Here is a 14,219-nt window from a genome sequence, read left to right as displayed (position 1 = left end):
ATATTCAAAATTTCTAGGTGTATGCATTGATGAGGTGTTGAACTGGAAAAAACACACTGAGGATCTGCTAAAACGTTTGAGTTCGGCTACATATGCTATTAGGGTAATTGCAAATTTTGGCAATATACATCTGAGTAAATTAGCTTACCACGCCTATTTTCATTTTCTTATTTCGTATGGCATCATATTCTGGGGTAACTCATCATTGAGTAAAAGAGTGTTCATTGCACAAAAGCGTGTAATCAGAATAATAGCTGGAGCTCATCCAAGTTCATCCTGCAGACACTTATTTAAAGAGCTCGAAATCTCTACTGTAGCCTCACAATATATATATATTCACTTATGAAATTTGTTATTAACAATACAAACGAATTCAAAAGTAATAGCCGTGTACATGGCTACAACACTAGGAGAAGGGATGATCTTCACTACTTGAGGTTAAATCTAACTTTGGCTCAGAAGGGGGTAAAATTACGCTGCCACAAAAGTCTTTGGTAACTTACCTAATAGCATCAAAAGTCTGACATATAGCCATACAGCATTTAAAAGAAAATTAAAAGAATTTCTTAATGGCAACTCCTTCTACTAGTTAGATGAATTTTTGGATATAGTAAGGGGGTAATTTCCCAGCCCCAACAAAAAAAAAATAAATAAATAAATAAATAAATAAATAAAATAAAAATTAAAAATATTGAGTGTCATATAATATTTTGTGTAATGTAATATCTTGTATAGACACCTTTTATTAACCTGACACGTTCCACATCATTACGAAGTGTCGTATTCATGATCTATGGAACAAGTACTAATCTAATCTAATCTAATGTAATCTAATCTAATCTAACTTCCCCATGATCATTTGTTGGAGCTAATGGAAGATGTTGATTTAGAGACTAGGCAACAAATGTAGTTCCAACAGGGTGGAGCAGCTCCCCATTACGCTAAAAATGTGCAGAACGTTTTAAATTTACAGCGCCCTGGTCAGTGATAGGACATGGCGGACCAATTCAGTAGCCTCCATGTTCACCAGACCTAACATCTGATTTTTTCTTGTGGGGTTATTTAAAAAAATATTGTTTATGAAAGACACCCCACAACCAGAAACGGTATGGAGCAATGCATTCGAAGAGCGTGTGCAGCCATACCACGGGATGTGCTGCTCGAAATTGTGGACAACTTTTGCTGACAATTGACTTTATGCGTTGAAGCTAATGGGGATAATTTTGAACAATTTCTTCGTGGCTTATTTTATTAATTAAGCACCCCAAATTGTAAGAGGCAAGTGGACCCACGCTAATGAAGCACCCCACGGGAACATCAGTCTACTACGTCCATGTCGTTGTTCCTGGGTAATGCTAAAAGTACGATACAGTACATTTGGTACAAAAATAGCTTAATTTGGTGTAACGAAAGAATTGGTGCATGTTTTTTTTTTTTTTTTTTTTTTTTTTTTTTTTTTTTTTTTATCGATTTGATGTGTCTTTCTCGGATAATTCTAAATAAATCAGAGTTCTTCCCTAATTTTACTTTTTTCTCGATTTCAGCACCACATGTCAATGATTTAGAAAAATGTTTCAGACAAAACTTGATTAGTTTTTTATGCAGTATCCGAATCTGCAATAAAAAATAGGGGTTTCCATTAACGATTTAAAAGTTCCAGAATGAGATTTTCACTCTGCAGTGGAGTGTGCGCTGATATGAAACTTCCTGGCAGATTAAAACTGTGTGCCGGACCGAGACTTGAAATCAGGAACTTTGCCTTTCACGGGCAAGTGCTCTACCAACTGAGCTACCCAAGCACGACTCACACCCCCTACTCACAGCACAGGTACTGGCAGTAGTAAAGCTGTGAGGGCGGGGTGCGAGTCGTGCTTGGGTAGCTCAGTTGGTAGAGCACTTGCCTGCGAAAGGCAAAGGTCCCGAGTTTGAGTCTCGGTCCGGCACACAGTTTTAATCTGCCAGGAAGTTTCAATTTAAAAGTTGCCTCCCACCCCATCCAATGGGGCGAGGGCTCGAGGTCAGGTGTAGTAACATTTGATGTCCCCCTTTGAGCTTACAAACTTGTATTAACCACTATTTTTACCCCACTATTTTTACCCGATGTATAGTTTTTGAGATAATCTCATCCGAAACTTCATATGGACCACCCTGTACAAGAAAAGAAGTGTCACTAACCTGATAGAAATACGGATGGGTGGAACGAAGTGAATGACAACTTTATGATAACCCTCAGTGATGAGTGTAGGAGAAAAACTAACTATTAACAAATAAAATCCCCTTTTTATTGTAAATTTTCAGTACAAAATTATGTACAATTTAATATTATACACACAGCCAAGTTCCCAGTAAAACAACCATCCTTTCCTATATCACCACCTCCACTGTACTTAACACATAATGGTGCTGTTATTAGATGAGCTGTCCATTTTCTAATCTTCCTTCGTAATTGTCTACTTTGGTCCACTCCACATCACATCGAACAGCAACTCTGCAAAGATGCACACAGGGCAGGAAGGCCTTCGAACCGCAGCCGTCGCCAAACTGCGAGCTCCGACACGACCTTTCTGGAAGAGAGCACACATCGGTCAGTAAGCTGTCGATCGCAGTTTGTACGAGAATTAAATCGAGGAGCGAGGTGCTCGACATATTGCAACTGTGAATCTTATTCTTTTGTGAGATCCCACATCAGTTCACTAAGATTTACCTCCAGAACGCGTGGCAGCAATCGGAGGGGAACAAAACCATTTTCTGGGAGTGCTTTCTGATTGGAACAAACAGGAGAAGTTTGGAACTTGTTAACTAGGTCCTTAAATATCACTGTCCTCAGCTCTGGCTCACAATGTATGTAATTACAGGCAAGGTATGATGTTACAGGTCAACAAAGTAATCGTCTGATGATCTGACCTTCTTGCACCTGGTCCTGTAGAGTGCAGATTAGTGAGGCTCTACTGTAATTATTGTTTGTCTGAAATTGCTCATTAACAGTCTTTGTGATGTTAAGACTTGAACTCCGGAATGAGATTTTCACTCTGCAGCGGAGTGTGCGCTGATATGAAACTTCCTGGCAGATTAAAACTGTGTGCCCAACCGAGACTTGAACTCGGGACCTTTGCCTTTCGCGGGCAAGTGTTCTACCAACTGAGCTACCCAAGCATGGTTCATGTCCCATCCACAGCTTTACTTCTGTCAGTACCTCGCCTCCTACCTTCCAAACTTTACAGAAGCTCTCCTGCGAACCTTGCAGAACTAGCACTCCCGAAAGGAAGGATCTGCAGAGATATGGCTAGTGTGGAAGGTAGGAGGCGAGGTACTGGCAGAAGTAAAGCTGCATGGACGGGGAGCGAGTCGTGCTTGGGTAGCTCAGTTGGTAGAGCAGTTGCCCGCGAAAGGCAAAGGTCCCGAGTTTGAGTCTCGGCCCGGCACGCAGTTTTAATCTGCCAGGAAGTTTCAAGACTTGAACTGTTAGCTGTGAACCAACTGTAGCCAAAGAAAAGCTAAAATCGCATCAGAAGACCTGTCAGCAGTATGGTAGCATGTACATACCAGCATAACACTCATGTCATTTCACATTTTTAAATTCAAAAATGGTTCAAATGGCTCTGAGCACTATGGGACTTAACTTCTGAGGTCATGAGTCCCCTAGAACTTAGAACTACTTAAATCTAACTAACCTAAGAACAACACACACATCCATGCCCGAGGCAGAATTCGAACCTGTGACCGTAGCGGTCGCGCGGTTCCAGACTGTAGCGCTTAGAACCATTCGGCCACCCCTGCTGGCTTTTAAATTCCTTTTCACTCTTTCATTAATTACTGTTGTTCCCATTTCTTCTTTGTAATACTAGATGGTGAGCTGTTTATATGAAATGGGATAATTCACTAATTTGTTACAGTATAATCACGGCTTTAAAATTTATCTTAAGAGAAGCAAGTCCCCGGCAGTACCTACAACCTGAAACGTTGACTGTCCACGCGGAATGATGGCCGTAATAATGACAGAGTGTTTTGAGAACTCACAACTAGGTTCTGGAAAGAAAGGGAGCAAACATTAAAGAAATAGAAGCCTGATGAAATAAAGTATCCACCAATAAACACAGACACAATCAGAAGAGCATTACACAATGCTGTAACCTCTTGCACCTCCCTCTGGAGGGATGCGATGTTATTTTTGATGAACACTTGAGAAAATTTACAGGACCGGCATTTGAAGCTGACTGCACAATGACTCTACTGCCGCCAATGTACATTTCATGTAAGGATCACGAAGATAAGAGAAATTAGGGCTCATACAGAGATGTGTGCGCTATCATTTTTCCCTCACTCTATCTGTGAGTGGTACAGCAAAGGAAACAACTAGCAGTGGTACAGGGTACCCTCCATCAATCACCATATCGTGGCTTGTGGAGTATGTATGTATGTATGTAGAACTAAAGGCAGATACCGCAAACATCCTCAACAGCCATCAGTCTTCTGGCTGGTTTGGAATGTATCACTACAAATGTCTCTCTCACGCCAATCTCTTCATCTCAAAGTAGCACCTGTTCTCTAAGTCACTCAATTATTTACAATTTTATCATGGCTTGGGGCCACAGTAATGTAATACTTTTTAAATGAAAGTTCTGCTGTGTGACTGTAGAGATAGTTTATTCTACTATACAACCTTGACTGTGGTCTTTGATCATTTTCAAGTACCACACTGAAATGGTGTGTTTGTGTGTGTGTGTGTGTGTGTGTGTGTGTGTGTGTAGCTGAGTTCCCCATCAAGTATCAGGTGTTGCCCGGGTATGCATATGCTCCAATCTTCTATTAGCCCATCTCCTCTTTCTGCCCCCTGCCTCTGCCCACTAGCTCCTTCACCTCTTCTCTGTCCATCACTTCCGCTCTCTCTCTCTCTCTCTCTCTCTCTCTCTCTGTGCCTCCTCCTTCTCCCCATCCATCAACCAGCTCTTTCCCTCTCGGTCCATCTCATCCTCTTCCTTTTTGGTGTACATTTGCTTCTCTCTCTATTAATCTCCTCCACCCTCCTCTCTCTTCCTCTTTTTTCCTCTTCCTCTCCCCCCCTTGTCTCCCTCTTCCTCTCCCTCTCTCTCTGTCCATATCCCCTTCCCTATCTCTGTCCATCCTTCCTCCTCCTATCTGTGCTTATTTCCTCCTTCCCCCCTCAATTTCTGTCCATCTCTTCATCCTCCCTTCTCTCCACACTGGGAGCCATTCACAAATTATGTCACGAGAATTTCATGATTTTTGGAGCCCACTCCCCTCCTTGTCACAGGTGGTAGCATTTGTGTGACACTCCTCCCCTGGTCTGACATTATATTTTTACACTTTTAAATGTTGAAATTATTAAATTAAAACAGCACTCCCAGAATTATTACAGGGTGTATACCTGGACACGAAAAAAAATGTCTGGATTTTTCCCGGATTTCCCGGTTTAAAATAAACTTTTTCACGGGTGAAAATACACTTTTTCTGTGTTAAGTGACAGTATACTTTTCCTCGTCACTGTAAAACTTATCAATCCTTAGCATGTTTATGATTTTTTACACAGACGTTTAATTTGCTGGCACTTTAGGAAACGAAACCCAGGGGGGAAAAAATCACATTTTGGAAAGATCTTTAATGTGCAGCAACATGTACGCTGCATTTTTTCGTGTTGTGGACGTATAAATTCGAATTCCACCAAACACTGCATGTTACTTTCCGAAGCAATGAAATTGAGATTGTGACGCATTTTGTAAGCCAGTCATAGCTCCTGTCACGTGCCAGTCATAGCTCCTGTCACGTGATCTCGCCAGCTGATGGCAGCATAGGATACGTGATGTAGTCAGCCAATAGCAAGATCACTCTTAAGTAGCGCGATGCACAAATAAGAAAAGTTAATGGTTTAAATTAATAAACATAGTGTTGCTACAAGAAAAGCAAAACTTTCACATATAATCGTGGTCTCAAAAATTAATAAGCTGCAAGAGAACCTAAGCTTCCACATATAATGTTGATCTTTTTGCACTTGTTACACTGTAAGATACATCACACAAATGTGCCAGTAAAATTTTTAATAACGTCACAAATGTCTGATCCTCTGGGCTCGAAATTCTTCTAGGTGGTCGTCCTGAAAGAGTTTATTTTTAAATGAGAGTCAAACGATCTGTGATTTAAGAAATTCATCGTACATTCTCGCACATAGTTCATCTTGCGTAAAACGAAATTTACTTTGAAAGTAATACTTTTCAAACCACCATTTGCAATATTTTCCCGTGACCTGTTAGAAATTGATTCATTTCAGCAGTTGCCAGAGTGTGCCAGATAACAGACGTCACTGCGCCCGCAAAGCTACGATGACGCAGGAAGCCAGCATGTTCGTATGTGTAAAACATTAAAAGATCTTGCATTATGTCATAAAAGAAACAAGACATCAAAGGACACTTCAAGAGCATCAGAATTTCGTGAACCATACTAAAATTCATAATTCGCCTAAAATTGCACAATCGTATGTCCAGATTCGGATGTAAATTTTCTTGAGTACCAGTACTGCATTATCTCATGTTTGGTTCTTTATTATGGCATAATGTCATAAGTGCTAGAAGATGGAAAACGTGAACTTGAAATGCAGCGAACAGTTGAAACTAGCCAACAGTGTGAAATTAAACACTCCGTTTCAAATAAATTGACTGCCTCGGTGCAAAAGACTAAAAAAAAAGCCAAATCTCTTTAGCAAACTGACAAAAATAACTTCATTGTTCTGCAAGGCGATTAATGCTTGACTGTCAGAAAGGTGGAAATAAAACCTGAAACTAACAACATATTCTAGCCTTCCATAATTATGCGAACGTATTTTAATTCATGTGGTAGCTCCCGGCCACAGAAATTCGTTTTCTTTCCATTTTACGTGAGAGCAATAAACAAAGTGGAAACAGCAAAATCACTAAACGTAAACACAGGTCACATGGAGACTACCCACCTCCCCACTACAACTCAGACTGCTCTGTGGATCAGCCCCGGATCTATGATATTTCCGAACTGGGACAATACTAGATAGTGGCACCCACACACACTCCTGTAGCCAGAAGCGAGAAAAGGTACTTCTCAGACGCGACTCAATTGCGCATGCGCAAGAGCCCGCCCGCAACTGCTCAAATGAATCTAATGTAAAAACATATGTCACGTCACGCTCATCGGAGGCAATTTGTTGTTAGGAAGCACTACATATTCTTCCTAAACCCTTTGACACACTTTGGCTGGCAGACACTTGTATGAGCACTGTGTTTTGTTGCTGTATACGGCGCATTTCCTTTGCGACGTTACTGCAGTACTATTCTGCAGAAGCGGAATACAGTAATATCCTTCGTTAGAGTATTGGTTCTGACCAGTCAAAATCACAAAAATTTTACTGTTAACTAAACAATGAAAATTTCCCGGAATTCTAAAAAATTCCCAGGTTTTTCCCGGTTTTCTACCGGATGAAAAAATTCCCGGGATTTCCCAGATGTCCCAGGTCGTATACACCCTGTATTATACATTTCTACATAAAATCTCCTTTTCTTCATAAAATCAATAACAAACAAAACATTTTAGAACATTTATAAAACATAAAAAATCAAATGAATGATACCAAATTTAATCTTGTGTCCAAGGACTTTGAACCCATTCTTTTACATTCAAGGTGTCCACATCATCTTTAACCATGATTTATCAAACAAAGAACTTCTCTGGCATGTATAGCTGCAATTCGTTTAAGATGAATCCTTCTATTGGGTAAAACTTCTTGTTAGCTCTTATGTGACTGAATTTGTTGGTTAGTGGGTTTGTAAGATCAAAGACATAGGCCACACATGCCACATGATCATTTAAATAAGTATGCCCTGACATTGGAGAAATAGCTATCGTACAAAACTTTTCAAATATGATGATGCTAGGAGATCCAAAGATAGCTGTAATAACAATGGAGCAAATTTAGTTTTGGAGTCATCATTTCCTACAGGTACATACCTATCTGAAGTCAAAACAGCTGGTGGTAAAAACCCCTCTCATAATAACCACCACAATCTAGATAGTCACACACCACAAAATGCACCAACATCGCATTTTACAATTTGAAAAAAATAATTTGATTCACACACTTGTGACTGTACAATATCTAGTCCAGTATCTCTTGGCACAAATTATACGTCAACCACAGAAAAATTGCCACTCACCAATTACCTCCAAATATTAGCCAGCATAATGTCTGTTCTCTCAAAATTCTGTGTTTCTAGCTCCAAGTCAGTAGTTTGATTACAGGAATCAAGATGAGTACTGAAACTGTCACGTTTCAACAAAACACAAGTAATTTCGCGACTAAGAGGCACCATTTGTCACTCCACTCTGTTAAATGTAATTCTTCCTGGAGCATCTGTGGTAATGTAGATTCCAAGTCAAAATCTTTAAAATGTTGTTCAGCTAAAACTATAACTCACTCGTATCGTGAATTTGCGTCGGGACGACCGTCGCAAATCAAAAGAAACAGGAGTTTTACAAAATCTTCTCGAGTTCTCATTAACTTTGCAAAGGTTGGTAATTCAAAAAGTCTACGTACATCTGTGCCACGAGTCTCTGCATTAGAAGAAGAATTTTTTCCCCTATGAATGTGTCAAAGCTTTATGTTTCCCTGTCCTCCTTTATCATGTTGTTGTTGTTGTGGTCTTCAGTCCTGAGACTGGTTTGATGCAGCTCTCCATGCTACTCTATCCTGTGCAAGCTTCTTCATCTCCCAGTACCTACTGCAGCCTACATCCATCTGAATCTGTTTAGTGTATTCATCTCTTGGTCTCCCTCTATGATTTTTACCCTCCTCGCTGACCTCCAATACTAAATTGGTGATCCCTTGATGCCTCAAAACATGTCCTACCAACCAATCCCTTCTTCTTGTCAAGTTATGCCACAGACTTCTCTTCTCCCCAATCCTATTCAATACTTCCTCATTAGTTACGTGATCTACCCATCTAATCTTCAGCATTCTTCTGTAAAACCACATTTCAAAGGCTTCTATTCTCTTCTTGTCCAAACTAGTTATCGTCCATGTTTCACTTCCATGCATGGCTACACTCCATACAAATACTTTCAGAAACGACTTCCTGACACTTAAATCTATACTCTATGTTAACAAATTTCTCTTCTTCAGAAAGGCTTTCCTTGCCATTGCCAGTCTACATTTTATATCTTCTCTACTTTGACCATCATCAGTTATTTTGCTCCCCAAATAGCAAAACTCCTTTACTACATTAAGTGTCTCATTTCCTAATCTAATTCCCTCAGCATCACCCGACTTAATTCGACTACATTCCATTATCCTCGTTTTGCTTTTGTTGATGTTCATCTTATATCCTTCCTTCAAGACACTGTCCATTCCGTTCAACTGCTCTTCCAAGTCCTTTGCTGTCTCCGACAGAATTACAATGTCATCGGCGAACTTCAAAGTGTTTATTTCTTCTCCATGGATTTTAATTCCTACTCCGAAATTTTCTTAACATCGGGGAGAGGCTACAACCCTGTCTCACTCCCTTCCCAACCACTGCTTCCCTTTCATGTCCCTCGACTCTTATAACTGCCATCTGGTTTCTGTACAAACTGTAAATAGCCTTTCGCTCCCTGTATTTTACCCCTGCCACCTTCAGAATTTGAAAGAGATTATTCCAGTCAACATTATCAAAAGCTTCCTCCAAGTCTACAAATGCTAGAAATGTATGTTTGCCTTTTCTTAATCTAGCTTCTAAGATAAGTCGTAGGGTCAGTATTGCCTCACGTGTTCCCACATTTCTACGGAATCCAAACTGATCTTCCCCGAGGTCAGCTTCTACCAGTTTTTCCATTCGTCTGTACAGAATTCGCGTTAGTATTTTGCAGCCGTGACTTATTAAACTGACAGTTTGGTAATTTTCACATCTGTCAATGCCTGCTTTCTTTGGGATTGGAATTATTATATTCTTCTTGAAGTCTGTGGGTATTTCTCCTACCTCATACATTTTGCTCACCAGATGGTAGAGTTTTGTCAGGACTAGCTCTCCCAAGGCTGTCAGTAGTTCTAATGGAATGTTGTCTACTCCTGGGGCCTTGTTTCGACTCAGGTCTTTCAGTGCTCTATCAAATTCTTCACGCAGTATCATATCTCCCATTTCATCTTCATCTACATCCTCTTCCATTTCCATAATGTTGTGCTCAAGAACATCACCCTAGTATAGTCCCTCTACATATTCCTTCCACCTTTCTGCTTTCCCTTCTTTGCTTAGAACTGGGTTTCCATCTGAGCCCTTGATATTCATACAAGTGGTTCTCTTTATCATAATACCTGCATAAACAGAGGGAATAAGTTTATTCTTTTTAGCGACCACAAAATCGTGATCTGGAAATTTTACACGGTAGTCAATGTGCATTAACAGTAATGCTTGAGCATTTTTTGCAGTAATACCTAATGGCACACACGCTCTGTCATCGACACGAGGGTCGTCCGCGAAGGAAGGTCTCCGAAGAGCTCCCATCGGGATGGAGCGAGTCGGCTCAAATCTGACAACAGCGCCACGTTTCTCACTTCCCACATCACTATTCTTGCCAGTCCCCACCTCTCTGTGATGCTAATTCTCGGTGTAGGAATGTTTAACAACGGAAGGGAAAAATCGGCGCTACCGCCCAGTGTAAATTGCGTTCTGCAATTACATTTCTGTGGCTTAAGGAATCAAACCCTATGGAAATCCATCATCAGTCGAACAACGCATATGGAGAAAAGTGCACAGACATATTTTATGTGCGTAAGTGGTGTAGGAAGTTTTCAGACTGCCATACAGATGTGCACAAGGCCGGCTACGGGCGTCTGTCAGTTTCAGATGAGACAGACACGAAAGTGGAAGAAGTTTTACTCACAGATCAGTGTGTGCCTAGGCGAGAGATTGCTATCTTTAACGCTTTGAGTGCCAACAATATGGAAAGAAACATAATTTTAAAATTTTTCGCAAAAATACCGTTTATTAACTTAGTAAGCAACAAATACAAGAAGAAATTGGCAAAGAGTAAAGAATAGATTGTTTTTTATGAATCAATACGGCAGTTTTCACCCATCCATCATATCATACAATTGGAAGCAAATTTGCAGTTTTCCTAGACACGATCCCTCATACTGAGACGTCAGTGAAAGTCCTAAATAATAAGCAAGAATAGGGCTAAAATTTAATAGCCGCATGGAGTGGCCGCGTGGTCTGAGGCGCCGTATCACGGACTGCGCGGCCTCTCCTGCTGAAGGTTCGAGTCCTTCCTCGGGAATGGGTGTATTTTTTGTTCTTAGGATAAGCAAGTTTAAGTAGTGTGTAGTCTAGGAAACAATGACCTCAGCAGTTTCGTCCCTTAGGAATTTACACACACACATTTAATAATTTTTGTATCAAAACCATATACCAGTGATTTCATTTCGAAACAACCCATAAAAACTGTATCGCAAACGCAAATTTACGTTACAATAACTTTAGATATACTTACTTTCACTGTCAGTAATCTCCTCGGTATGATCAAAAACATGTCACAATCTCCTACAATGACGTACAACAATCACTGCGCAGAATGTTCTCCTGCACGCACTAAGTGACTGCTGCAATGCAACACATTCGTAGAAGTACCTCAGCGAACCACTAGATGTCTCTGTCTTGCAATAGCATCCACGCTAAGGTCACTGGTAATTCAAAAAAAATTAATAAAACTGTGGTTTTAGGGAGAACCCGCAGGCACTCAAAAGGTTAAGACAACCGTGGACAAGATTTTGATGGATATTTTGAAGTACCACAAAGCAGGTGCCAGGTGGCTGCCGTGGATGCTCCCTGACGAACACAAAAAGATGCGCATAGAAAGTGCCCGCAAGTTTCTGCACTGTTACCAGCAAGAGGCTGTGGAATTTCTGGATTCAATTGTAACCGGGGATGAGATCGGGTCCACTACTTCATGCCAGAGACTAGGGAACAATCGAAAGAATGGCGTCATTCCGGTTCTTCAAAATGTCAAGAAATTCGAGCAAATGCCGTCAGTGAGGAAGGTGGTGGCTTCAGTATTCTGGTACAGGAAAGGCATTGTGCTGGTCGACTACCTGGAAAGAGGTACAACAATCAACGTGGCAAGATACTGCGAGACACTAACAAAGCTACGGCAGGTTATGAAGAACAAAAGGCTCGCCCTCATGTCGCCAGCACCACGAGGGATCTCATCACCAAATTCGTGTGGGAAATCACTGACCATCCTCCATACAGTCCTGAATGTCACTCCCAGTAACTACCAGTTGTTGCCCAACTTGAAACAACACTTTGGGGGAGGGGGGGGAGGGGGGGGGAAGAATGAAACTCTCAAGCGACATAGAGCCGGAGGCAGCTGTCGATTCCTTCCTGGACGGTTCTGTGGGAGAGTGGTACAACCCGAGTATGAAAAAGCTTCCAGAGCATCTACAAAAACGCATCAGTCGTGATAGGAACTATGTTGAATAATAGCTAAAAGTCCAAGATTCCAGAATCTATAGTTGGTTTTGCAATAAAATGATGTTTACTGTGTGAAAAAGCTCTGGAGACCTTAATTTACGGACAGCCCTCATAGGTTTCGAGAATGAGATTTTCACTCTGCAGCGGAGTGTGCGCTGATATGAAACTTCCTGGGAGATTAAAACTCTGTGCTGGACCGAGACTCAAACTCGGGACCTTTGCCTTTCACGGGCAAGTGCTCTAGTTCTGCAAGGTTCGCAGGAGAGCTTCTGTAAAGTTTGGAAGGTAGGAGACGAGGTACACCCAGAAGTAAAGCTGTGAGGACAGGGCGTGAGTCTTGCTTGGGTAGCTCAGTTGGTAGAGCACTTGCCCACGAAAGGCAAAGGTCCCGAGTTCGAGTCTTGGTCCGGCACACAGTTTTAATCTGCCAGGAAGGTTCATATCAGCGCACACTCCACTGCAGAGTGAAAATCTCATTCTGGAAACATCCCCCAGACTGTCGCTAAGCCATGTCTCCGCAATATTCTTTCTTTCAGGAGTGCTAGTTCTGCAAGGTTCGCAGAAGGTAGGAGACGAGGTACTGGCCGAAGTAAAGCTGTGAGGACGGGTTGTGAGTCGTGCTTGAGTAGCTCAGTTGCCCATGAAAGACAAAGGTCCCGAGTTCGAGTCTCGGTCCGGCACACAGTTTTAATCTGCCAGGAAGTTTCAACCCTCATAGGTAAAAAGAATACTTGACCAGGACCCTAAACTGAAGCTAAAGATTCAAGGTTTCTTACTGTAGCTGAACAAAAATTTGCCATCTTCATGCTTCAAATTAAGTGTACAGTGTGGTCTGCACAGTTTAACAGTGGCAGTTACATCTTTTTCCTGCCTTTGCTCTGTACTAACTCCTTTGGGATAGAGTCTTATGATCGACTGATAATATACCCTTTTTACATAGCTTGTGAGTCATCCAGTGTTTTGTAACATGTGATAGTTTCAGTCTGACATCGATCACCAGCTGCACCATCAAAAACTGCAATCTCCTTTACGACTTCAAGTAAATCTTATTAATTTCCTTCTACTCTAGGCTGACTGACAGTATTTTGAATTTTAAGAGCTGCTGCTAAGTCAGAATTACTTTCAAAAATTTATAGAATTCTTAGTTTTTTAGACTCTCAATTATTCTCTGTCATTCAGCTGTGTTGATCTTTCTTCACTATGTTTCTTTCCTGCTGCATGCCTTTCCTTAATGCTGTGTTTTTTTTTTCATCTGGTACCATAGCAACACCACACACTAACAGCAAGCTACTGAGCTAAGATTCTAGTACTACAATTTTATTCTTAGAAGTATTCTGACAAGGTGTTCATTTAGGTGCTGTCTGAGGTAACTGACTTCCACTTGGCTGAATACCAGTATCATTAATGTGTTCTGGTATGTCTGGTTCGGTTTCTTTTTACAGTTAAAAACAAGCATGTAAAATGTTGAATATGGGGATTTCACACAATATGTATACTTAATCACCCTGAACAATTCAGCGACGCAATAGTGATGACTGCGATGAAATCGACACCCTACCTTCCCAGATTACCTCCAACAGACAGACAGAAAGATGCAGTTGCCGATTTTGTGTTATGGTCAGCAGTGAATAACAACTCAACGTAATTAACTGGGTTGCTCTATTTTCCAATTTGCTACAGAATACTAAATACATTTTTAGCAGTGGAGAATGAAATGTTAAAATAATGTAAAACACAAAT

At 41.0% G+C, this 14,219-nt stretch overlaps 1 protein-coding gene across 3 annotated transcripts in view; it reads right to left on the bottom strand.

Annotated features, from left to right (window-relative positions):
• Positions 1-2,260: 2,260 nt before the first annotated feature.
• Positions 2,261-14,219, bottom strand: part of LOC126213328 (peroxisomal carnitine O-octanoyltransferase) — a 313,022-nt gene continuing 301,063 nt past the window's right edge. For all 3 annotated transcript variants that reach the window (XM_049941018.1, XM_049941019.1, XM_049941020.1), the window contains one exon: positions 2,261-2,564. The gene's annotated coding sequence lies outside the window, so the exon portion shown is untranslated. The remainder of the gene's footprint in view (positions 2,565-14,219) is intronic.

This window comes from Schistocerca nitens, chromosome 11 (assembly GCF_023898315.1).
Source record: "Schistocerca nitens isolate TAMUIC-IGC-003100 chromosome 11, iqSchNite1.1, whole genome shotgun sequence".
NCBI lineage: Eukaryota > Metazoa > Arthropoda > Insecta > Orthoptera > Acrididae > Schistocerca > Schistocerca nitens.
This window is presented reverse-complemented; position numbering and strand designations above follow the sequence as displayed.